The sequence below is a fragment of the Bubalus kerabau genome, chromosome 21 (genome assembly GCF_029407905.1).
Source record: "Bubalus kerabau isolate K-KA32 ecotype Philippines breed swamp buffalo chromosome 21, PCC_UOA_SB_1v2, whole genome shotgun sequence".
Lineage (NCBI taxonomy): Eukaryota > Metazoa > Chordata > Mammalia > Artiodactyla > Bovidae > Bubalus > Bubalus kerabau.
The window spans coordinates 60,459,099-60,485,907 of record NC_073644.1 but is presented as its reverse complement, the minus strand read 5'-3'; the positions used below and the strand labels follow the sequence as shown (position 1 = coordinate 60,485,907).

General features: G+C 44.9%; 1 protein-coding gene across 3 annotated transcripts in view; it reads right to left on the bottom strand.

Moving 5' to 3' along the window:
- NEDD4L (NEDD4 like E3 ubiquitin protein ligase) overlaps nucleotides 1–26,809 on the bottom strand; it is a 379,737-nt gene that overhangs the window by 194,141 nt on the left and 158,787 nt on the right. The gene's annotated exons all lie outside the window — the stretch shown is intronic.

Sequence of the window (26,809 nt, the reverse complement as noted above, 5' to 3'; positions counted from 1 at the left end):
AGCAGGCCTGGGTTCAATTCCTGGGTCAGGAAGACCCCTGGAGAAGGAAATGGCAGCCCACTCCAGTCTTCCTGCCTGGAGAATCCCATGGACAGAGGAGCCTGGTGGGCTACAGTTCGTGGGGTCGCGAAGAGTCAGACACGACTGAGCAGCTAACACACACGTGGTACGAACTACAGCACCAAACAGAACTGACGGGCTGGTGTCACGAGAGACACACCCTCGCTCTTCAGGCCCACCGTCCCTGGTGTGCAAGCCTGCTGTGGGGGAACCCATGGGGTGCCCCTCGATATAGGTCAAGGGCAGTGAGTGGGGCCGGCAGAGCCCAGCTGGGTGCTCTCCAGCACTGCGTGCTGTGTAAGCAGCAGGCACAGGTCGCCCACCTGCCCACCCTTCACTGAGCTCCCACGGCCAGGGAAGACACGTGCTCTTCCCTTGGCTCGTGTGCTCAGTCACGTCTCACTCTTTGTGGCCCCATGGACTGTAGAGCCCACCAGGCTTGTCTGCCCTTGGCATTTTCCAGGCAAGGATACTGGAGTGGGCTGCCATTTCCTACTTTGGCTTGTGACTGGCACCCAATGACACCTCTTTGCTCTTGCTTGAAGCACGTCAACAACCCCAGCAGGGGGCAGCTGCGACAGGAAGTGCCCCCACTTGTAGCAAAAAGCTAGCCTTCCACGTGAACTCAAATGTTCCTGGTATGTCAGCTGAGAAACTATAACCTAGACCTTCACGTTTCCCACAGGTGCCGGGTCAACAGAACTGGTCACCAGGGGAGCCGGTGCCCTCTAGTGGCTGGGAGGATCGCTGAAGGCTTGCAGGAGGAGGATCACTGAAGGCTTGCAGGAGGAAGTCCACACTGGGTTACTACCAGAAGCCCGGGCCCCAAACACCCTCAGAGAGGCAGACTGACAGGCAGCACCTTCTGCTTTCTAAACAAGAAGAGAAATAGCCCCCAAATTTTCAGTACTGAGCATGTGAAGACACACAAATGCTAAACAGCAGGAATTCCATCTTCTTAATGGTATCTGCAATTATAAAATTAAACTGTTTTACAGAAAGAGACACATTTAGAGAACAAACTCATGGCTGCTGGGGGGTAAGGGATAGTTAGAGAGTTTGGGATGGACAGGGACACGCTGCTGTATTTAAAATGGATAACCAACAAGGACCTACTGTATAGCACATGGAACCCTGCTCGATGTTACGTGGCAGAGGATGAGAGGGGTTTGTGAAAGAACGGATACATGTATGTGTGTGGCTGAGTCCCTTCACTGTTCACCTGAAACTATTAGACCATGGTTAATCCGCTATACCCCGGGACAAAACAAAAAGTTCAAAAAAATTAAAACTGTTTCACATTCACACAATGACTGGAAGGTTAAAAAAAAAAAAACACAACATACTACATGAAATTATACTGAAACGAGCTGAGTAACTATTTGTCTGATGGCTTAAAGACAAAAGGCACATAAACTCCCTTAGATGAAATATTATCCAGCTGTTACGGGCTGTGTCGCAGTCCCTCCCCAAATGCTAATGTTCAAGCCCTAACCCCAGTTCCTCCCAAAGTGACTGTTTGGGGTCGGAGCTGTGAAAAGACAACGGAGCTAGCAAGAAGTTGCTGATCCAGCGTGACTGGCGCCCTTCTAAGAGGAAATTTGGACGGACAGGCACAGCAAGAAGACAACGTGAAGGGAAGGGAGGAGACAGGGTGGCCGTCTGCAAGCCAAGGGGACAGACCTCAGGGGAAACTGACCTGCTGACACTCTGAGCTCAGGCTTTTAGCCACTGGAATGGTGAGACAAGGAATTTCTGTTGTTTAAGCCACTCAGTCTATGGCACTTTCTTATGGCAGCCTGAGCAAACTAATATTCTAGTTAAATGATGATTTCATTCCAAGTATTAATACCAAAAAATGAAGACAGAATTCAGATTTCTGATTAACAGCCATTCTCTCCCAAATTCTTCCTTTGAGTGTTTACTCCCTCCTTGTCCATTGAGGTGCTGCCTTGAAAAAAACGCATGAGAAAAACCTTATCCTGGAAGAAGAGAGTAAAATGCCTACAAACCTTGCCAAGTCCACTTCTGCCACCTCCATTTACAGTCAGGCTGACTGAGCAAGGGGTCTCAATCCACATCTTACTCCCCAACTGAAAATCACCTTCTGCCCAACCTCCGCTAAAAGTGCATCCAAACCTCGTAAGTGACGGTCTTAGCACTCAACTAAGAACTGTTAACAGTGGAGGAAACGCTAGAGGTCTTCTTAGTTCAAGTCCCTCGGTCTAGAGAAGGAAATTAGGACCCACGCAGAAGACCATCAGGATCTCAGAACTAAATGCTAAAGCAGATTCAACCCTGACACACAGTCCTAATCCAGTAGTTACCAGCCCTGCTCCTGCTACACTAGTAAATGATGGCCTGAAATGATCAAATCTCTCCAATCTCACAAAGAAAACCTGCTGCTCCATGGAGCAGCTGCAGTAAAGAGACGAAGATACAGACACTGGATGATGGGTGGAGTATGGCTGAGGTCAGGGACTAAGTCTACAGGCTTTCTTAACCTGGGCTCCACCACCATTTGGGGTCAGGTCATTCTCTGTCGTGGAATGCTGCCCTGTGCGTTGTAGGATGCTTAACAGCATCCTTGCCCTCTACCACTAGACAAAAGTTCTCTCCAGGTGTGAGAGCCAAAAACAGCTCCAGATATGGCCAAGTGTCCCCTGGGAGGCAAAACAACATCCCTAGTTGAGAACTGCTGGCTTAAAAGGACAGAACTAGGACTTCCTTGGAGGTCCAGTGGTCCGGACGCTATGCTTCCAATGCAAGGGGCTATCTGTGGTTGAGGAAATAAGATTCCACGTGCCCAGCGGTGTGGCCAAAATATTTTTTAAATAAATCAAAGGACAGAATTCCATGCAGAGCAAAGAAGTTGGTGGCACTGGAGAAGCAGGGGCAAGTAGCTTCTGAGGGGATACAGAAGAAAAAAGGATGGATGCTGTGGGAGATGAGCCAGGATCAAGGCAGAGGGAAGGCACTGAGTAGCAATTTCCCCAACTGAGGGTCTGTTGCAAAACAGAAGTAGGTCATAGGGTCATAGGGTGAAGAGGGTCATAGGGTGAAGAGATCAGACAGGGAGTCAGGAATATCCAAGGCTGGGGCCACAGGAGAGCAGAAACAGAGCAGAGATGAGTCAAAGACGTCTCAGGAAAGAAAGACCATAAACAGAGTGGCCCCAGCAAGCACAAAACTCGCAGGTTCCTCCTGCAAGTCGGAGGGTCCGGGAAGGGGGTGGGGAGGCTGGTTGGGTGGATGTAATTGGAGCTCCTCAAGGCGTACAGACACAGCACCAAAGACGTGCTGCAGCTTCCAAGGTCACTATGGTCAGCGGTAGCGCAGATCAGCCTAGTCACTGATGCTAAAAACAAGGAAACACGCTAGAATCTGTTGCAATAAAGTAAATAAAAGGTGAAGAAAGCCTAAAGAAGGAGATATCCCAGAGAAGGAAAGAAAGAGCCTGTTGACAATCCAGAGGGCTAAATATCCATACCCTCTGACTTGATTCCAATCCAAGGAATCTTTTCCAAGGGAACAATCAGGTGTGTAAGTTGAGCATCAAGAAGTTCATTACAAAAATAAACAAAAAACTGAGCAACCTTAATGTCCAATCATAGAGAAAATAAATCACAGCTTTCTACAGGCTCACATGCTCAAGGAATATTTTAAAACATGGGAAAACACTCACCATATAATGTTTAAAAATGTAAGCTATAAAACTATACATGACATAGCCCAATTTAGAAATTGTACATATTTACAGGTATACACTTTTAAAGCACCCGAGTCAGTCTCTACTAAGGCAACAGCAGTCGTTATGAGATTTCCAAGGTCAAAAAAAAAAAAAAAACAAAAAAAAAAACCCATAAGAAAAGAGGGTGACTGTCCTGGAGAAGCTAGCACAACAGAAGGAGTGATTAGAGAGGAAAGGAGGTGTCCCAGAGCCCAGAGACACCAGAGTCAAGGGCTATGTAATGGTGGAAAAGGAGTGTGCTGAGCAAATTCAGGCCTCCCTGGACTGGGTGAAAAGGAAGGTGCTGGTGTCTTAAGATGGATACATGAGTTTCATAATGTTGGCAGCATGCAGTTAGCAAAGGGGGTGGAAGAAACAGTAGCCGTCCTTGGAATTCCCCAGAGTCCCTACTGGCGCAAGGAGGCCGCAGGAGACACACCTGTGAATGAGCAGGTGTGGGTCGACCAGAAGTCTGCCAAGAGGAAATGCTGCTTTGCTGCTTCTATCCTTGGGGTTTATTCCTCTATATTTAAATTTTAAATATATTAAAAACTTCATGGCAATTCTTTAATTCTCTATTATTCACACAATTAAATGCACAACCTTCATATGGCTCCTAGTAATACTTTTGATATATACTCTGTATGGGAAAACCTGGATGAACTTGAAATGGCAACCCACTCCAGTATTCTTGCCTGGAAAATCCCATGGACAGAGAAGCCTGGCAGGCTACAGTCCATGGGGTGGCAAAGAGTCGGACACAACCAAGCAATGCCACTTCATACGTAAAAAGTAACTAAATAAGTTCATATGAACAAAAGGAATTTTTTAAAAGTATGGAAGCTGACTTCCTTCAAAACAAAATCTTACTAAGAACAGAAAACTGGAACTTCAGGGTAGCATTCCAAAGACTTTTTGGTGTTTCTATTTTACTTGCTTTTGGTTTTAATCTTAGCAAGATTTGTCAATCACCAAGATCAGAGAGATTTTTTTTTTTTCCCCTTAAAAGCCAGTGTGAACACACCCATACTCTTTAGTCTTTAAAAATACACTTCTAAAAATAATATTACACGTTTTCATCAAATGTTTACCACCGTAAGGCAACTATCCTCCAATAAAAATAAATACATTAAAAATGTTTATCATAAAATATTTGTTAAAAAGCTTGATTCTAAACAACAGTATAGCATTATCCCAAATATATAAACTGCTTCCATATACATATAAAAAATACAGCAAAGGAAGGAAATAAAATTGTAGCCAACAACCTCTCTCTGGCTGTTCAGATTACAGGTGAATTTTGCTTTATACTTAATCTTTTCCGATGTCTACTTCCTTTATACTTAGGAAAAAAGAATTATTTAAAAATTGCTAAGAATATACTATCACTTATTTATAAAGAATGAGTAACAAATGAAGAATCCACATGCTGGGGGAGAAAAAAAAATACCAAGTGTCTGTTCTGTTCAAATCCAGCCACAGTTAGAAGAGAAACTGGGACACTTGGAGGGGGAGGAATAAATTGAACCAAACAAGGATGACATGACACAGGCAGAAACCTTTACATAACACAGGCAAGGTTTGGTGACTGTAACACGGTCGTGAATTTCCTCACAAGGTCTTAAATCGAATCCTCCTCACTTGGGTTAGCCTTTTCTTCCAAAAAAGCCTTACAAAAAATGATGAGGTGGGATTGCCATGCTTCCCAGTAGTTAATGCAATGAAGTCACCAGTGACTTTATCGAAACATCTGAAAAGAAAACTGTCTCATCAAAGAGGGGGAAAGGTCTCTTGAATCGTTAATCATCACTCAGTAAACATCATATCCTGCATTTACGCTGCTCAAAGCATCGGCCAGGACCCAGTGGTTGGTACCCTCCAAGCATTTATAACCTGACAAGCTCACAGACACGGCTGCCCAAGTTATGAAGCTCTTGTGTTCCCTCAAGGAACAGGGCAGCTACTCAAAGAACCCGAACACATTTTCACATGGAAGAAATACCTTGTTCTTGGCGATAGTCCTTTGATGTAAAGACCATCTTAATGCAAATGACTCCCCCAAGGCCTATCCAACCCTGGTCTCTCTCTTGAGCTCCATTCTCATTTACCATCATCTCCTTCAAGTGTTCATGTGGAGGCCGAAGAGACCCATGAGCTGCTGATTCTGCCTCCACATCTATTCCCAGCTAACCCTCACATCTCAGTGGTCGCCAGCTGGCCAGTTCCTCAAGCTGGAACTTTCTGGACTCTGTTCTTCTCTGTATCCCTCACACATCCAGTCCATCAGGAGGCCCTACAGACTTAGTGACCAAAACAAAACAAAACCAAACCAGCCATCCCCTTCTCTCCATCCTGATGTTAGTTACCGCCCAGGTGTTCAAACTGTCGTCTTGCAAAACACAGGCTACTGCCAACACCCTCCAAACTGGCCTTGAGGGAGGGCCACTCTCACCTGCAACAGTGGTCACACCAGGCCACTGCCCTGGCTGGCTGGCAGCTCTCTCTGCCAGCTTTCTGCAATCTTAGGCATAAAATGCAAATTCTTCATGGTGGCCCTCACAGCCTTCAAGAGCCGCGACTCCTGTCTGCTTACTCCTTTCAGAAGCCCCACTGGCCATATCCATCTCCATCGATCTCGGAAAACACTCAGGTCTGCATGAGCTCTTGCACCCACTGGCTGTGCCTCCTTCTGAATGCTCTCCCCCAGATCGTGGGGCGGGCTCTTGTCTACTGATTGAGATCAGAGCTTTTATGCTGAAGGGAGCATCAACTGGCACCACAATTTGGGAAAGCAAACTAGTAACATGTTCCAAAGGATTTAAATCCTGATATTTTTTTAATTCAGTACTTCCATTTCCAGGGAGGTACAGAACTTAATACAACTTAAAATTTCTTGCACAGATATTCACTGCACCTTTTCTTTCTTATATGAGAACAGGACTGAAATGATTAAGACACTGTACTCTGAGAAAAATGGAATGCTGTATATCACATGTGGGAATTTTAAGTGACAAAAAAAACAGGCTATGAAAGGCTACTTACATTCTGAGGTTAATTATGCAAGCCTGGTGTGCTGCAGTCCATGTGGTCACGAGGAGTCTGACATGACTGAGTAACTGAATACAACATGTGTAAAAATACACATTCTCTACCAAAAGGAAAATGTCAAAATACTAAGAGTGATGTTCCTTCTGCTGTTGGTAGATTTTTTTTCCTTCTAATGTTATGTGTAACTTTCACAATTACAGGGAGAACACTCCTTACTTTTAACATAAAGAAATAATGCTACCCAAACAGTTGTTAGCTTTTCAAGGAAACACAAAGAAGGCACGTTTAAAAGCACCATGTTAAAATGAAAAGCTTCTCGATAAGATATACAATAATTCAAATGAGAAAAACCGTGGTAACATATCACAGACAAGGACTCAAACCTCCTATTCTACAGATTTCTTACAAACCAATGAAAATTTAACAACCATAAGGAAAAACAGAGAATGCAAATGAGCACCACATAAAAATACAAACACATGAAGAGCTATTCGACTTCACTGACTTAAGATACAAAATATTGCACTTTCCATAATGGGAAAGATTAAAAGATCGATAACATGGAGTAATGTTGAGGATGGAAAAACTGGTACTCTCATAACTACTGGAGTCAGAGAAGCTAGTGTAAAACTCGAGAGGGCAATTCCCCAGTGTCTATAAACATCATACTACATCCTAACCACTGGACCGCCAGGACAGTCCCCCGGAAAGACTATTATCAGTCGAACAGAAACAGGACGAGTTGGATGGATGGAAAAACAAACCAGAGCCTCCAAGCGTGCAGGAGAGAGCAGTACAGGTGGACATATTCTCTGGGTGCCAGAAATTCAGCAGTCAGTTGATACAAGGGACTGGAGAGACCCTGGGGCAACTGTCAAGGTGATTAATGGTGAAACTCTGCATCCTCTAGCTTCTCCGGTCACTGCCTTCTTCATGCAGGTGAAAGCAGGAAGGTGGTCCTAAGTCTGGATGCACAAGGAGCTAAAGATGGGCAGGAGGGGCCCGCAGCAGCCACAGGTGGAAGGCTACCCGCGGCCCTCCCACCAAGCCCCGCCAGGGCCTCAACCTGACGCCCACCAGCGTGCGTACAAACGGAGCCCACGGGAGGCACAGACACCAAGATCCGCAGACAACCAAGAATCGTCAAACGTGTGAGGAAAGCAGGCTGTGGAAAAGCCAGGCCATGTAATATCAGGTCACGAGCTTGGAAAGGGAGCGCGCAAACAGACTTGGAAAAAGAACTGCAAAGATGTATAATCAATATCCTGACAAAATCCAATAGGGTTTCCAGACATCAAAACAAGCACAGGCTGGAAAGAGAAAGAAACAGAATTCGAGGTCTGAGAGGAGGAACCAGGGTTTTTAACTTCAGGCTGTAGCGCGGTTCAGCTTGCTCCACACGCATGACGTGGGGTTAACCCTCACCACGGGTGGGTCTTCCCCCGGCTTCCTCCTGACCTACCATCATCCACACCAGCCTCTGCTCCGCCCCTCCTGACCTGGAGACCGCGTGCTCTCATCTCCTCCACGTTCACGGGCGAACACTGAGAAGCGGAGTCTGCTTCGCGCTTGGGTGTTCTGTGCTTTTCCACTTCTTACTTATCCTGCACTCAGTTTCTCAGAGAAACCCCCTCGAAGCCGATGCTAACACAGTGCTAACCCTTCCCTTTCCATGGTTGCATAATACGACACAGTACGGATAGTCCATTTTTCAACCAACAGGCATTGGTATTTTCAGGATCTTGCCACTAAAATCTTACAATAAACATCCTTTCACAAATGCCTCTGTGTACAGACACTTCCATGTTTAGAAGACACACAGGTAAGGCTGCTTAGGAGAAGGAATATTAATGTTTCACTTTAATATGCACTGCCAGTCTGCTTTCCAAATAAAGCATGGTGATTCACATTTCCATCAGTATTATGAAAATAACACTTCTATTACATCCATGCTAGCAAGAAGTGCTATTCTCCTTTTTTTTTTTTTTAAAGCCAGTCTGATGAATTTAAAGTAATGTCTCACTGCTGTTTTAGTCTGCAATTCCCTAGCAAATATCGACTGTTTTTTGAAAGGTTTCCTGGCTTCTCTGCATTTGCTCTCTGGGAATTGCATGTTTATATTTTTTGTCCGTTCTCCCCAAGCTGTGTTTGTCTTGTCAATTCACAAGTTACAGACAGTAACCCCTTGACTGTCATACGTGTTATACACTCCTCTCCCCAACTGTCTGGCTTGCAGGTACTGGATCTTGCTTTAAACATTCTCCTTCACTCCAAGATTATGCAAGTATCTTCTTACATTTCCTTGCACATTTGAACTGCTGGTTTACATTTAAGTTTCTGAAGATTCTGGAATTTATTTCTGATTATAATGGAAGAAAGAGGTCCATCTCCCCCACACCTCCTTCCTAAAGAGACGGTTGTGCCAATACCATCAAATAGATGAACCATCCAATAAATGAGGTATTCTTTTCTCAACAGAACTGAGCTGTTCATCTCATGATGTGTTAATTTCTCTTGCTTCAGGATACAGAGTCCTGGGTGCTCTATTCTGTTCCACTGAACCATTTATGTAATCCTGTATCGACACCACACTGATTTGACTGCAAAGACGTTCTTATTAGCATAGTAATAAGATCACTACTGTGATCACTTCTCAGCTAACTTTGTCCCCTCCGTTCACCGGTTTTACTCTCCATATTTGGACGTGCTCTTCACAGGTATTATGCATTTATTTTTCTATATAAACTTTAGAAATATTTCATTTAGTTTAAAACAAGGAAAACAGGAAGAAATGACTGCCTTGGAAATTCTAAAGGCAACAGCAATAAATGTGTTAATTTGAGGGTAATTGATGTGTGTATGGTATATGCTTTTGTTTTACATCCTTCACTACAAAGAGCAGAGGTGCCATTCTTGGTCAGTTTCTTCCTAGGTTATTCGCTGCTGTTGAGAAAAGAGATGCGTAACTTCCATTCCCAGGTGCTCATTTCCAAAACAGAGATGTGATCATATTTAAATACTTATTTTATCCAGCAATCATGATAATTTTTCCAACTGATTTTAGATTTTTTTCCCCAACATAGCTCTTGTGTTTTCTAGACATGCAAACATTTCACTAACGACATTCACTATAACCTCTAACACAATATCAAACTGTAAAAGCAGACATCTTTTTATAATTCCTCATTTCAACAGAAACAGTGTTTTGGCTTTTAGGGGCATGTCTGCTGTTAGTTGGTTTTGGAGAGTAATAAATAGCCTTTAAGTAATTTCCTTTCATCCTTATTGGTTTTTTAGATTATACTGGGTTGGCCAAAAGTCCACTCAGGTTCTTCTGTACCATGTTATGGGAAAACCTAAATGAACTTCTTGACCAACCCAATAATATATTAGGGATGGCTGCTTACATGATCAAACGGCTCCTCTTCTCTGATCTGGGCACAAGCTCTTCTCCTTTAATACTCTGGGGTACAAACGTGTGTGATGGTGATCAGTATCCCTAACACCATCACCCTAGCATTACAGGAATAAACTATTAATCATGGTGCCTCTGACCCACTCAGGAGTCGATCTGTTAGTAAGTTATTTTGAATTTCTGCATTTGCTTTGATAGATATAACATTTTCTGATTTTAAAGCTTAGATAAAACTCAGCTAGAAAATGGAATGCTGATGCCTTTTTCAATAGTCATTTTTAACCACTTTTCCTACCTCTTCTAGACTAACTGGTCTTTTCAAGGTTTCTAAGCTTCTTGAATCCATTCTGGTAACTTGTATTTTATTAAGGAATCAACCTTACATTTTCAAATGTGCTTCCAGAGGCTGCAGGCAGCACTTCCCCGTAAGCCAGTTAATGCCCCTGGTGGCTCCCTTCTCTTCTGCATTCTCTATTTCTGCTTTCCCTTTACCTCGGATAGGATGATGGGAGCTTAGTTTACTGGTCCTTTCAAATAAGCAGCTACTGGATTTACTTATCCTTTAAAATGTTATCTTCTGTTTTGTTAATTCTAACTTTTATCTTCATGTCATCTCTTAATTCCTTTTTCCTAGTTCTTTCTTTTTTATTTAGTTGGGTTTTTTCCCCCTAAATGTCTTACAATGCATATTCAATTCTCGTATTTTTCATCTTCTTAAATAATGAAGGTAGTTACCCAGAAGGTGATATGTTCTGCAATGTTTAGAACATTCATGAAAAATAAGAAAAATACCTAAGATGACAATTTTAAGAGCCACAATACAAATAGGCAGTGGAATTAGTCCACTAGTTGACATCCGATGAGCAGAGGACGGATAAACCAATGGAAGAAAGAGGAAGAGTCATCATCATTCCCTTAACACAGGCCAAGTTCAAACAAAATCCTATCATCTCCCTCACTGGCAGGTTTTCACCCTGAGTTTCACATTTTGGGAAAAGTGATTTAATTCATAGATAGGTTTTTCTTTTTTAACCACCACCAGAATAGATGTTGCCGTCAGTATACCTTTAGCCTAATATTAAAACGTCTATCTGTAGTCAGAACAATGTTCTAAATCTAGGGCACCAGAAGAGCCTGAGTCAACAAAAATTTGTCATGATCGTGAACTTAATGCAAGAATGCGGCCTGTCACATTTGAGCTGCGTCTTCAGGGCAAGTTGATACAAAACTCTCAGGTGATCAGAAGTAAATATTCAGAACCCACTCTGTGCCCAGGTTCAGCAATGTAAGAAGCAACCTTTCCTGTGTGATTGCTTCAGACGGCAACTCTTAAAAATTGACGCCGAAGGGACAGAGAGAGTGTCTGCTGATCCCAGGGTGAGAGGCTCTGACCTAATTCGACAAGTGTCTGAGGCCAGAAGCAAAGCTGCTACTATTTCCTAGTCCTCACTACAGGGAACTTTAGAAGACTTACAAGGGCCCAATCTGGCCTGGGGAACTTGAAGATAAAGCTCCAAGAAAACCACTTTCATTTACACTCTACTAATTCAGGATTATTTTTATGATCTGGAAAGAGTTCGGACTCACGTTTCCATTTTTAGACCCTAGGACAACAGGCGGAGAAGGAGGCTAACCCTACTTATGGGAACAAATTTTAGAAGCTCTGACTCATGTGTAAACAACCAATGTGCTAATAATTTATCTGTTGGTTAAAAGCACACACTTCTATATGGGTTGCCACCCTACATCCTGGTAAGAACTGAAACCAGAAGGAGGTTTTTTTTTTTTAACGTGTTCTATGTTTAATTTTTTTCTCACTCTGTTCCTGAATGTTTTCCCCAGTGAATCCCAGTAAATAAAACATTATTATTAAAGCCTCATTATAATAGGAAGTCTTTGATAATAGGACACAATGTTCTCAAGGGTCTCCAAAACTAGTGAGGAAATCCGACTTAATGGACATGAGTTTGAGCAAGCTCCGGGAGATGGTGACGGACAGGGAGGCCTGGCGTGCTGCAGTCCATGGGGTCGCGAAGAGTCGGACACGACTGAGTGACTGAACTGAAGTTCCCTTTAGACTATATGCACTGTTTCTGGGAGAAGGACCACAACTTCACTGCATACCACACCCTGTCTGGGTGATCTGCGTATCCTGATCAACAGTCAGATGTCTGACAGCGGTGCCTCTGTGAGCACAGAGGCGAGGTCAGGCTGTGCCTGGAGCCCTGAAACATGGCATAGGGGTTGGCATGGGGGCCACTGCTACTAAGTCTAAGATGCGCTAAAAAGGTACAGCAGGGCTTGGGGGCCCTAGGCTGTCAAGTCTATACACCTGTATGCACGTAATCCTGCCTGCCTCAACCCAGTCTTCACGGGCTGATGCTACTCCAGAACTATGAGTCACTGGTTCATATTCAAGTCCCAGTATCGGCTATAAACAAGCAATTGTTTTCAACTCTCCAGCAAGAAAATCTTTAAAATGAGGTCTTTGGTTGGCTGTCTTTTTTTTTCTGCACACCACTCTGGTTTTCATCTGTCAAGATGAAAGGGAGACACCTGTGTTTGCCAAAGTTCAATGGCAATCAGCTGCTGGCCATGGTCAAGGAATAATCTGGTTAAGCTGGTTGGAATTTCCAGCTATTCTCCTATTATCCTTTGAAGCACTGAAAATTTCACTTTCTGGTGGAAATATTTCAGTTTCTATTCTTAGCAAACAATTACATGCTAAAGCTAAAAATGAAGAGAGGAGATGGCAGACCTGGAGTGTATTTTCACAGTGCAAAGGGCAAGAGGGAAGAAGGGCACTCGGAGGGGCTTGTTCAAGTGCAGGGAGGGGTGGGAGGATCACACCCAAAGCTCACCCCATCTTCCCGTCACAGCGAGTACCACGGTGATGATGTACAAGGTGCCCAGGTGGGAATGGGATTGCTTCCAGCCAGCTTGTTAGTGCTGCTGTATGTGCCTAAAGAGCTCAAGGAGAGATGGACCCCGGCCCCCTACCCAAACCTAAGCACCTGTAATGCCTCCAGACCAGCCAGCAACTCTGTGTCACTCCAGTGGTATAGCCTGTCCCCTCACCTCCGTTCTCACTGCCCTCTCTCCGCTTTCTTATATTATTGCTGCCATAAATCTGAGACCGTAACACCGGTTCTCTACTCTCTAATTACTGTGTTAGACAGAGATGGATTCATCCCCTCCTCCAAGAACTTAAGTCTGGGAACAGGAGGAGGTTTGGTCCAAGTGGAAAACTTGATGTAACCTTTAAAATGAGTTCACCAAACTCAGCTAACCACACTTCTGCTGCAAGTTTCAACGAATCCTACACTCAGTGCATAGGGGAGCATCATGGATTCCTCTGAGGATGCCCCGCTTTCAATTAGATGGGATGAAAAGAACTCAGGAGGCTTGCATGCAGAGGCTGGTATGGGGACAAGGGCTCATCAGACGATCAGGGCTCAGACACACAGGAGACAGAGGACCTGGGGCATAGCCCCAAGAATGGCACGCTGGGAAAGAAACTCAGGACATACACAGGGAACACAGGCTGTTCAACTGGCCAGGAACAGAGCAGTGGAAAGGGAAGTGAGAGGGGAATTGGGCTCGACCAGAACTATATTCAAGGACAGAGGAGCCTGGCGGGTTATGGTCCAAAGGGTCGAGAAGAGCTGGATGTGACCGAGTGACTAAGCAGGCACGCATGCAGAACTACACTCTACCTCAACAGCAGGAAGAGGGCAGGAGACCTTTCTCGCAGCCCTTTTCTTTCTTTTCTTAATTGCTGGTGGTTTCCATTATTTTCTCCTAAGTCTTCAACCAATGACTAATGGAAAGCCCTGAAATTTCAAGAGTCTACTTCCCACATGTTTTCTATTCTTATTCGACACCAATTAACTTAATCATCTCATTTCCTTCTCCCAGTTTTCAAAGGCCATGGAGCCTATATCAGTTGCTTCTCTCTCTCTCCCCGCTTCCCTCCCTCACACACACCCCTTCCTCTAGGCAAAACAACCCAAGCTACTTCTGATGATAAAACAAACTTTCAAATATTTTTACCCGAAACACTTCTGCTAAATATAACTCCCATCATTTTGAACAAGGCCAAATATTTTTGCCAGGTGACTGTATTTATCTTTCTTTAATCTCTGTTATTCCTCTGGCCCTTTGTGAACACAAGAGATTACCAGGAGGGTTAGTTACCTCAGTGTTTTTAAGTACTAGCTAGATGCTGGTGACCACTAACCCTCCTTAGTTCATTAGCAATTAATTAAGAGAAATAATGATCTAACTAGTAAGAAGCACAAACGGGCCACAGTGAATAGGGATATCTACCAGTGATTCTACATGCTTACTATACTTGATCTTAGACATCTTAGAATGTCTCCTGATTACTCATAATATTTATTCAAATAGTTTCACTGTCAACCCAAATATCTTGTATCAAAGAGCTCATGGGCTATTGGATATCTGCATCTGATACACATTCTCCTTGATAATAACATTGAGTTTCTCTTTCCTTTTTATTTTTTAACCTATTTTTTCTATCCTTTCTTCATTGTATTCTGTCAGATTTTACAGTTGGACAGTTTCATGTCATCTGCAGACTATTTGAATTTGATCTCCTTTCTAGTGTTTTAATACCTTCCTCCTTTCTTCAACTTTTACATGACTGACTCTCACAAAGATACATAACACTCAGGAAACCTTTTATGTGATGAATGTTTAACGCTATCAACATTATGGGAATTCTTAACCTAATTTTCAAACCACTAGCTAAAGCTCAAAAACATACGCAATTCCCAAATAGCATGACCTGTCAGTCAACATAAAGTCAAATATCTGTAATAAGAGTAACTTTCATCTATTTAGAGGCCTATTCATTCACTTGGTTGGAGTGATACCGAGATACCCTGCCCAGTGAAGATTTTAAGGTTTCTATTAGTCTAAGTATCTAGAAGTCAAAGGACTTAATCCTCTTTGTATTCCAGACCGTCACCTGTCACATGTACACCAAAAGCAAAAAAAAAAAAAAAAAAAAAATGCTTATGAAAAAAAAAACTATCACCTTGAACTACTGAATATTTTATGAATGTATTAGTACCTAAAAAGTGGAGTGCAGATGTTAGGAAGGTCAGTTAGGCCACCAAAAATTATTACTTCTGCTTTCCAAAAATTGACCTTCCAAAACTGAAATGTAAGAGAGACTAGAAACACTGAATCCAACAGTAGAAGGATCTTGCTTTTATTAAGACAATGATTTCACCCCTTGTAGTCATTTTAGCTCGGAGAAGGCAATGGCACCCCACTCCAGGCCTTCAAAAAAGGTTGAATTTTTTTTTTAATTAGAAGTCATTCTTTGGAACTGATTATTGTCTGTGGCTTTTTTTCCCCCCCATAGCAGTTGATTTCAACTGGATTCAACTAAACCAGGATAAAATTTACTAGTACAAATTTGAAAATACCAAAACTTTTTCTTTAATTACTTGGGCCCCTATAATTGCAGCACATGGTTGTTATTTTTCAAATGCTGCAAGTTTTTAGGGTCTGATTCACTATCTCCTCAGACAGTCTAGCAAGACTTAATTTATCTGAGAGATCAACTACCAGAGAATTTCATTTAATTATATAAAAAGCAAAAAGGATTTGAAAAATGTTTTACCAGTCACAGTTATTTTAACATTTACTAATTTGAGTGCCGCTAACATCATTTAGGGGAAAAAAAAAAAAAAAGATTGTCTGTTTCTTAGCATAAAAAGCTGCCTGCCTTTTAAAAAAATTCTTATTCTTGTACATTTACCAACGCTGCATATTATTATACTAAAATCTTCCCTCCAGTGTACTAAACCTAATCAATGAATCTAGATAAATTATTACTTCTGCTTTCCAAAAATTGACCTTCCAAAACTGAAATGTAAGAGAGACTAGAAACACTTAATCCAACAGTAGAAGGATCTTGCTTTTATTAAGACAATGATTTCACCCCTTGTAGTCATTTTAGCTCGGAGAAGGCAATGGCACCCCACTCCAGTACTCTTGCCTGGAAAATCCCATGGACGGAGGAGCCTGGTAGGCTGCTGTCCATGGGGTCGCTAAGAGTCTGACACGACTGAGCCACTTCACTTGCACTTTTCACTTTCATGCATTGGAGAAGGAAATGGCAACCCACTCCAGTGTTCTTGCCTGGAGAATCCCAGGGACGGCGGAGCCTGGTGGGCTGCCATCTATGGGGTCGCACAGAGTCGGACACGACTGAAGCGACTTAGCAGCAGCAGCAGCAGCAGCAGCAGCAGTCATTTTAGCTGCCAATTCAGCTTGTGGACAATTTAGGGAGTAATTTCCAATTAAGTTAATAGTATACATTGAGGCCAAATACCAGTTCTCGTTATAGGTGTGGATACAGATACATCACACAGCAGTAGTAGTGCTAAAACAATGGAACCAATAATAGTAACAACAATAAAAAGGAGGGACTCGTACACAACAGCAGGCGTCAATGATGTGAAGATGTAGGAAAAGTCACGAAACAAAAGAGCGCTGGCCTGCCATGAGAAGCACGACAGGACAGAGGATGAAGGCTGCGGATGGAGGCCGAACTCACCAGAAAAGACTCTGCCCCTGAAGAGATCAGTGCTGAACCCCTTATGGGCGGGGGCGGGGGGCAGATCACGGCAGGGATGGGCAGACGGGAGGTGGGTCGGGAGGAGGGTGCACATCCACCTGTCGGAAGGGACCTGCACCACCCTTGTGGATAAACCACAGCTGTGTCTGACGCAGCCGCTCTTAAACTTGACTGTGCATGAGTCATCTGGGAATCCAATTAAAAGGAGGCTCCGAGGACTTCCCTGTCGGTCCAGTGGTGGACAGTCCGCCTGCCCACCCAGGGGACACGGGTGTGATGCTTGCTGGTCCGTGGACCACACCTGGACTAACACTGCCTTGGAGGACACCTGGCCAGCAGGGAGGAGGGAAGTTTAACCAAGACATTCACCTGCTGGGTGGGGCACAGAAGCGCTGGGTTCATGGCTCTCCCCTTACTTTCTGGGTCTCTGGTTCTTCATCTGCAAGAGGACGAAGATGGGTCCACCTCCCAAGTCTCTCTAGCTTTAAAAACGCAGAGCAGGGAGGGAGTTTATAGCCTAAAGAGCTTCACCTCTTCAACCTGGTGTCAAAGGGGAGGCCAGCGCGGGAGGGAAGGAAGGGCTACTGAAGAGCTAAGCTCCCACAAGACGACAGAGGAGGAACTCAAGGACTTGCCTCTTTCGTCTTGTCCCCTTATCCCCGCTGGAATGTTTAGATAAAAATACAAAATGACGTGCACACAAGGCTATTTACTGCCAAACAATGGACAAGTCTGGGGACAATCTGCATGTCCACCAGCAGAGGGCTGGCTGAATAAACTGGGACCTCCATATGAGGTCCTACTAACACAGCTGGAAAAGACACGGGAAATTCTTATATAATGATACTGAGTGAGCCCTAGGACATAGTCCTAAGTGAAGAAATAAATAATCAGGGTTCAGAACAGGATATATGTTCTGCTCCTCTATAAGTAAGAAGGAATACAAAATATATGCATATATTGAATCTACATTTCCAAAAAGGCCAGTGGACGGAGAACCTCAAATCTAACAAACAACAGTTACCTGTTGGGAGACAGAGATGGAAGGTTGCCTTAATACAATAATCCTTTAGTTATCACTTGGTCGACTAAAAAAGAAAAGTAAATTTAGAAAAAAAAAAAACAAAGTGGAACAAATAAAATAATCTATCAAGCTGGTGGTGCAATCATACAGAGAAATATTTTTTTTACTTGCCTTTAAAATGTACTTTTTTTTAAAGTTTTTTTTAACTTTTTGAGTCAATCTTGGCAATTTAGAGGTAGTACAGCACAGTATAAATGTGTGCTCAGTCGCGTCAGTCGTGTCTGACTCTTTGCGACCCCCTGAACCGTAGCCACCAGGCTCCTCTCTCCGTGGGATTATCCTGGCAAGAATACTCCAGGGTGTAGCCATTTCCTTCTCCAGGGGATCTTCCTGACCCAGGGATCAAACCTGCATCTCCTGCCCTGCAGGTGGATTCTTTTTTTTTTTTTTTTTTTTTTTTTTGGTTTAAAAGAGAGATTGTACTATTTGTGAGCATATTTCAAAAACATTATCTCCATTGTATATATACAGACATACACAGAGTCTATTACATCAAAACATTGGCCCCACATGGCAACATCTTAACCAAAACTGTAAAGGAGAAATTCCTGGTGGCTCAGATGGTAAAGATTCTGCCTGCAATGTAGGAAAGCTGGATTCAGTCCCTGGGAAGATCCCCTGGAGAAGGGAATGGCTACCAACTCAGTATTCTTGCCTAGAGAATTCCATGGACAGAGGCTACACCCCATGGGGTCCCAAGAGTCAGATATGACTGAGCGACTAACACTTTCACTACTCCACACTTGGAAAATAATCTAAAGTTTGGGGACTTCCCTGGTGATCCAGGGATTAAGACTCTGTGTTTCCAATGCTGAGGGCATGGGTTCCATCTTTCATTGAGGAACTAAAATCCTGCAAGCTGTGCAGCATGACCAAAAAATAAATATATAAAACACACATTAAAATAAATGCAAAATGAAAAGTTTTATTTATAAAAATGATAATCACAATTACCCACTAATACAATTCAGCTTATATATATTTTCCTCTCTGCTGCCGCGGCTCCTAAATCGCTTCAGTCGTGTCCGACTCTATGCGACCCCATAGACGGCAGCCCACCAGGCTCCCACGTCCCTGGGATTCTCCAGGCAAGAACACTGGAGTGGGTTGCCATTTCCTTCTCCATGCAGGTGGATTCTTTACCCCTGAGCGAGTGGGGAAGCCCTAAAATATATTTTTAATCTTACATCCCTAATGGGATATAATGCTAATATTTAAAGAATTGCAAAGAAATATTAAACTACATTCAAAAGCAATAAAATGGCAAAGTATTAATAATTGTCCACCAAGGTGAAAGTCAATGTTCTTAATGTAACTGCCAGTGGGAAGGGAGGCTGCCTCCTACTATAACGTATTCAGCATCTGAACAGATCTGACATTATTCAAATACATCTCATATTATCTCATTCCGTTTTCACAACAAAATTGCAGGATGACAATTATGCCCATTTATAGCTGAGGCAACTGCCTCAAACTGATCCAACGTCAAGTTCTTCTATTTCCACGCCCAGTGCTTTTTGGACGGCCCCTCGGGATCCACACGACAGAGCCCTGGGGCGGCAGCTCTGGGCCTAAGAGCTCTGCCACCGATTTCAAGCAAAACTTTAAAAAATCATGCCAGTTTTCATCTACTCCACAATACACCCATGTCGGTTTTCACACGAAAATAACATGTTTGGGGACATCAAATAAGCAGTACAGCAGAGCCACGTGTGTGCCCTGCAGCTCCTTACTCCACTGTGGGAGGCACTGAGCTTTGGGATGCTGCAGTGAGTCAGGGCATCTGTCTCCCAGATGCCTCTGGAGGCCCGACACCAAAAAGGGGCCACGGCCCACCGTCCGACAAGCACACTGCCGGGGGCCTTCCCAGCCTACAGCGTTTCAACCGGCACCTACAAATACACTCTCTGTGGCCGTAACTTTTTCACCTGAAAATTCTGTCTAGCCTTTTCACTATATCACCCAGAAGTGAGTCATTGCAATGGCAGGCAAATTAAAATCACATGATACGGCTTGAAAAATTGTTCCTACCGATTCGGGTGTATTTTTGGAAAGGGGCACTTCTGACTATCCTAAGAAAAAAGCTAAGAGGCAAACAAGGAATTCAACTTTGCAGCAGCAGCCTACCGCAAAGAGAAACAGAACAGTAACACTTACTGCCGCTGCTGCTAAGGCGCTTCAGTCGTGTCCAGCCCTGCGTGACCCCATGGACGGCAGCCCACCAGGCTCCCCACTGGGATTCTCCAGGCAAGAATACTGGAGTGGGTTGCCATTTCCTTCTCCAATGCATGAAAGTGAAAAGTGAAAGGGAAGTCACTCAGTCGTGTCTGACTCTTCGTGACCCCATGGACTGCAGCCTATCAGGCTCCTCCGTCCATGGGATTTTCCAGGCAAGAGTACTGGAGTGGGGTGCCATTGCCTTCTCCGATAACACTTACTACTATATCCTTTAACAAAATGACAGCAAGTCTTTAAAGATAAAGGTTTATCCTTAGAACAGACTTAGAGAATTATTGCAAAAATAGTACACAGAGTTACCATGGATTCTGTATCTGGTTTCTCCTATCATTAACAAGTTACATTAGCCTGGTACATTTGTTATAATTAATGAATCAAGGTTAATATATCATCATTAAGTAAAGTCTATACCTTATTACATTATATCCTTTTCTTCCCTACTGTCTTTTCCTGTTCCAGTATGCAATTTTTGTTTTCCTTGGATTTTAAAGTCAACCACAGGAAGGCTATTTAAGCAAATATAATAAGTAACAAGCATAAAAGACTAAAATGATGTTTCTCAAGGCATGCGAAGCCCAAGAAAAATGCAAAATCGTGAAATCACCACCAAGACTCAGCTCTTCAAAAGACCAACCCTGATCAATAGCTACAGTAACATCTCAGGGCTTCCCTGGTGGCTCAGCCATAAAGAATCCTTCTGCAATGCAGGAGTCGGGGGTTCCATCCCTGGGTCAGAAACATCCCCTGGAGAAGGAAATGGTAACCCACTCCAGTATTCTTGCCTGGGAAAACCTGTGGACAGAGGAGCCGGGCAGGCTACAGCCCAAGGGGTCACAAGAGTCGGACATGACTTAGCAACTAAACTTACCACCACCGCCCACCATCTTAAGAGAACCTACATTTATTAAGTATATAATGAACTTCCATGAAGAAGACTGAGTTGTTGCATGAAAACACCAACCTGGAAGTCAGTTCTAGGTACCAGAAGTGGTACACTCACGCTGAGCTGAGCATCATTTAAATCAGGTCAACAAATAGCCTTTCAGGGGCCGCAGCTCACAGAACACCTGTCTGGGTGTGTGAGCCACTATCCCATTCCCAGGCTTAGTTTCGTCTAATTAAGGCGTCAAGAAGTCAACACATAAAAAGTTATTAACCTCGAAGTTTTCAAAGAGCAAGGCAGAGTGATGACCAAAGGTGTTAAAAATGAACACATGACTCACGGAAAGTAAATTCAATAAAAGGATAAAAGTTCCCCAAGAACTAAATTGAGGGAGGAACCCCATGAGAATGATCAGAGAAGGGAAGCTCATTTTTCTGGGCTAGAGTTTATCTTCGGAGAAGGCAATGGCAACCCATTCCAGTACTCTTGCCTGGAAAATCCCATGGATGGAGGGGCCTGGTGGGCTGCAGTCCATGGGGTCGCTAGGAGTCAGACACGACTGAGCCACTTCACTTTCACTTTTCACTTTCATGCATTGGAGAAGGAAATGGCAACCCACTCCAGTGTTCTTGCCTGGAGAATCCCAGGGATGGGGGAGCCTGGTGGGCTGCTGTCTATGGGGTCGCACAGAGTCAGACACGACTGAAGCGACTTAGCAGCAGCAGCAGCAGCAGCAGAGTTTATCTTGAAAGAGAAAGTGTTAGGCTAAACTGGCTCTTAAGGTCTCCTTCTGTATCTAACATTCCACAGTCGTCTCTGATTACAGTCTCCGCAGTGAGGCTGATGGCAGAGGCACCCCTGTCCTGTCCCCGGTCACAGAGGGACTCAGACAACAGGACCACTCGGACCCCTCTCCCCACCAGCGGCCATGGAGCGATTTCCTCCACAAATGGACAGTGCTTTTCCTGCCTGACCACAGAGGCGAATCCTCCGTTCAGGTTTATAACTACTAAATAATGTTATAATAAGGCACTTGGCCAATAACATGAACTGCAAAGAAATGCTTTGTATTGCTGCTGTCTTATATAACTCACATGCTCCACTAATTTGTCATGAGTAACTCAACCTGGCCCAATGGAGCACTCCTGCAAAAATCCAACTTTTACTCTTTATGAATAGGCTACTCAGAGAGTTCAGATTTTCCACAGCATTTCTAATTCTGCACATTCCTTAAGGCAAGGTTTGGCAGCTTTGGCACTACTGTGGCTGGCTGGGGGCACATTTCTTTGTGCTGGAGGGCTGTCCTGTTCACTGCAAAAAGTTGAGCGGCACCACTGGACTGTGCCCACTGAAGGACAATCAAAAATGTCCCCAAACGTTGCTAAATATCCCCGGGGGTGGAGAGGAGGCTAAGTCAATCTTGGCTGAGAAGCCCTTGGAGCAATTCATGATGCATATTAATAAATATAATATGATCCCAATAGCAATGCACGATCTCAACACGGATTACATGACTTCTTAAAAAAATATTTTATTAGACCCTACAGACGAGTATTTGTCTCAGAAAGTATCATCACTGTGGGTGCCCAAAGAAGCAAAATCATGTTCTCCCCCTCAACTGTTATGAGTTAGTACTTTTAATATATAATAGACAGTAAAAATATAAAATAAAAATTAAAAATATATAGGCGTGATGATTTCCTAGAAACAAAGGTCAGAAGCCGGCCTTCACCCTCTCTGTCCCAGGGCTCTACAGCCCACAGCCAAACCACACTAGCACAAGGCAGAAGCTGGCCTGGGAAAGAGGCCAAGATGGACAGCTCGTGACCACCGGGTGCCACCCAACCCACCCACACGCCGCCCCCGAGGACCGCGGGGCGTGCTGCCCAGGGGTGGTCCTGCCACCACCCCTCCACCATTCAGACCCCACTCCCCAGAAGACAATGACGCCGGGGAGAGGAGATCCCGTGGGAGGAGGCGCTTCCCTTACAAATGCTTTCGGCGAAAGTGTTGAGGTTTCTTGATATGTCACTCTGCTTAATCTAGGGGTGGGGTGGAGAGGAATATTTTATAAACAACAGCCAAACAGGATGAGTAAGTTCTTAGGGGAAACCTGAGAGACTGTGGGTTGCTGCCACTGGATATGTAAAACCTGGTTTTATACCTTCTTATCGTTATAAAGGTCACTTCTCCTTTTTGTGAGGAAAGGTTGAAAGCTGATTTCAACCACTTTAGCTCATTTTAGCTGTCAGTGTGACCGTGTAGAATTCATCTCCACAACCTACTTAGGTCAGAAGAAAGGGGCTAACTCTCCACCCTGTAAGCTCCACCCGAATGCCTCTTTCCTTTGTGGAAGCACGCCAACAGGTGTCTTAGCAGAAAGAAGCTGGGAAGCACAGATGGTTGCCAAGGTGACTTGAAAGAGACCCAGGCAGTCAACACCTGCGGCTGGGCGATGCCCATCACCCAACATCACCCTCACCTGGACAGAGGTCCCCAAAGCAGGCTCAGAGGAAGGGCTTACCAGGTCAGCCCTGGATCTCAGGGCCTCAAAGCCACCCAGGAGTGCTCCATCACACAGGCTGCTCTGCCGATGAAGATCTTTGGTTCCACCTCTTCTGGCTCCGCCAACCCCTCCACCACCTCCCCCCACCAAGGGAAACCACACACTTCAAGAGAAAACCAGCCGTGCCCAGCTCCTACAGGTGGGCAGATGGCGGGCAGAGAGAACCACAGAGGTCAGCCCGTGGGGCACTCACCAAGCTAGATGCTAATCATGGCACAGAATCACTTACATCAAAGATCATTAACCAGGCGCCCAGGCCCCTGGGCAGGGGTGAGAGTTCACAAGCTGCAAGGCGCATTTAGATAAAGCTGCAGCCTTTTGTTGCCAAACACCTGGTTTGGGTCATTTCGGGAGAAGGGCACTGCAGTGGCCCCGGGGCGCCCACACAGGGGCGTCCTGGGAGGGAGGGGGCAGGTCCGGCCTGCCTTCCACTGCTGCTGTTCACCCAGAGCTGCCACTAAGTCTCTAGGGTTTATTTCCTGTTCTTCCTTCTCCCTTAGGAGGTGTAACTGTCCCTTAGCATGCAAGGGAGAGGGCAGTGAAGGAAGTGTAAACAGGTAAAGTCTGGGCTGGGGGGGGTCCAGTGTCTGCTATTTCTCGTCTTCTCCGGGGGAACGTCTCCTTTTAAGGTGATTGTTTCGACTCTACAGTTGCAAGTCCCACACCAAGAGGGTGGCAGGTCCGTCTTCATCAGAGCTGCTGCAGTGCTGTTTCTCCCACCTTCGGGGACCCAACGCCACTCGGCTCTCAGGGACAAGAGGTCGCCACCAAGCCCACAGGATCAGAAGTTCAAGTTCTCGCCTAACAAGGGGCCAGGGATGTGAAGATTCCTGACAAGTGTTCTTTCTGACATGCCTCAAGCGGCTGCACGCGCTCCGGCTTCTTCCCTTCGGGACTCATAAAAATCAGGGCCGCCCCCCTCTCACCCTTTGTCTCCGGCAGCCTGAGTTTCTCGGCGTTTATGGACGGACTCGCCCCCAAAGAGCAAGCACTGCCCTAGTTTCTCCATCCCGGGATCACCCAACTCCATTCTATATTTGCCACAGAGCCATTATTTGCGTCTAAAGTGTCAAAACGGCAAACCACATTAATTCCTGCTAGTGAGCTTAACCTCACCTGGGAAGACAATGGGTTCTCGGAGATTAATTTCTGGGTACAAACCGAGGTGTCACGTGAGTGCTCGAACAGTCTAGAAAATGTAAGTGCTGGTTTTCTTCTCTCTCAAAGGGAATACAAGTTTCTATGTCTGGAGGCTGAGGAACGTGGGGAGAAGACAATGAACAATGATCTAATCATCTGGCACCTCATTTACAATTTTTAAAGTTCATAACTGATTATACATCCATATAAGAGCAAAACCGTGTAATCTCTGAACACAAGTGAAAAACTAAAGTTAGGAGTCATGTGACTCATCCTCCAGCACTTCCTGTAAAGGTTATAAAACAAACTAGGAAGACATTTATACCCCAGGAGGTAAATCTAGAATAAAGAGGTGGACACCTGTCCCACCACGACCTCGCTAGTAGCATCGGCTATGATTTAAACTGAACTTCATGCACAATGAGGTAAAAAAAAAAAAAAAAAATCAATAGAAGATCTGTCCTCATTTCCCCTGGGGTTTTGTACCAAATTTCCAAACTCTGCATGACAGATCCCTTCCACTGTGTCTATTTTCGACATTTCAGGCACACAGGGATGACAAATGCAGTAATTTATTCATAAAGGGGCCGCTGGGGGAGGGAGGCACCGGAGCACTAGCTGTATTATAATTTTTCAGTGCACAGAGAAGAGGTTTCCAACAAGGTGAGACGGGGGAAACACAATTTTTGATTACTGAAGCATGCAAAAAACAAAACAAAACGTTTTATGGACATGAAAAAGGTGGGGGGAGAGGAAAAAGAGAAAGAAAAAGGAACAGAAAGAAAGAGGAAGGAAAGAGAGGGACGGGAGGAGGAAGGAGAGAACGAGACATGAGGAAAGAAGGACCAAACAAGTCCCCAGTCCTGGCACATTCAGATTAAAGCTAAAGGATCTATTAGAGAACATTTTCCTGATGTTAATGTTAACCAAGGAAAACAGACTCCTTTGTGGCACTTACCCGATGCCAGGCAGGAAGACCTCACATTAAAGGGGACAGAGCGAGGCTGGTGGAGATGCAGACGCTGTCGGTTTCCCTTAACAACGGCGGCAGCGAGCAGAAATCCCCTGCTCTGCCCGGTGCCCCGCCGACAGGTGATCAGCAGCCTGGAGCAGGACGTGCCACGTCCGAGGGAGGGGCCGGGGAGGGCGTGGCGCCGCCGCCGCCCAGGTGGAGCCCCGCGGGAGCCGCCCGCCCCCGACTCTCCAGCAGGCAGGTCGGGGCCCCTCGCTGCAGCCTGTCTGGGCTGGGAGCGGCTCCCGAAGCCTGCCTCGCTCAGATTCGGAGCGGATTCTGATGTGGGGAAGAAGGAAGCGGCTCTTCCTTCGGAGAGGGCAGAGACTACCACGTCTTACAACATACCGCCCCCGACCCAGCAAAGCAGGGAAGTTAACAGCCAACTCACAGAAAGAAGGGTGCATACCTGCCCACCCCCGCCCTCGCTCCCCAGGTAACTCTGGGGCCTTTAGAATCCCAAGGCACACCACGAATGTCTTGTTTGGAAAATGAATGCTATTTTCCCCCTCTAGATGCATTGAGAGGAAGGGTGTTCCAGGAAACAAGAAAGCCCTCTAGATACTGCTGCTGAAGCAATTGCTCAATTGTCATTACATATTCGGAATGAGCATGTATTTCCAGAGAACATTAATTTTGGATTCCATCTCCACCACCTTATCAACTGGGGGTCATCAGGCAAAGTTCTTGGTCTAAAGTGCCTCCCACTTCCTCATCTATAGAAATGGAGCCTTGAAACCTCCTTCAGGGACTGTTATGAGGCATCCCATATGGAGAGACAGACAGACAACCTTCAGCAACAGAAGATCTAAAAGTAACGTCCAAAGTCAACCACAGCCACCCTGTCACCTCCCTCAGCTGAAAACTGACTCCACCCAGGTCCAGCAGCAAACGATGGTTCTACTAGTTTAAACCAATGTCTCCAATAAGTTACCGGGGGTTCGGGGGTGGGCTCGGGGAGTCCAATTAAAAATTATTTCTGCACACAATGGTCAAAGAGCACATGGCCTTTCAGCC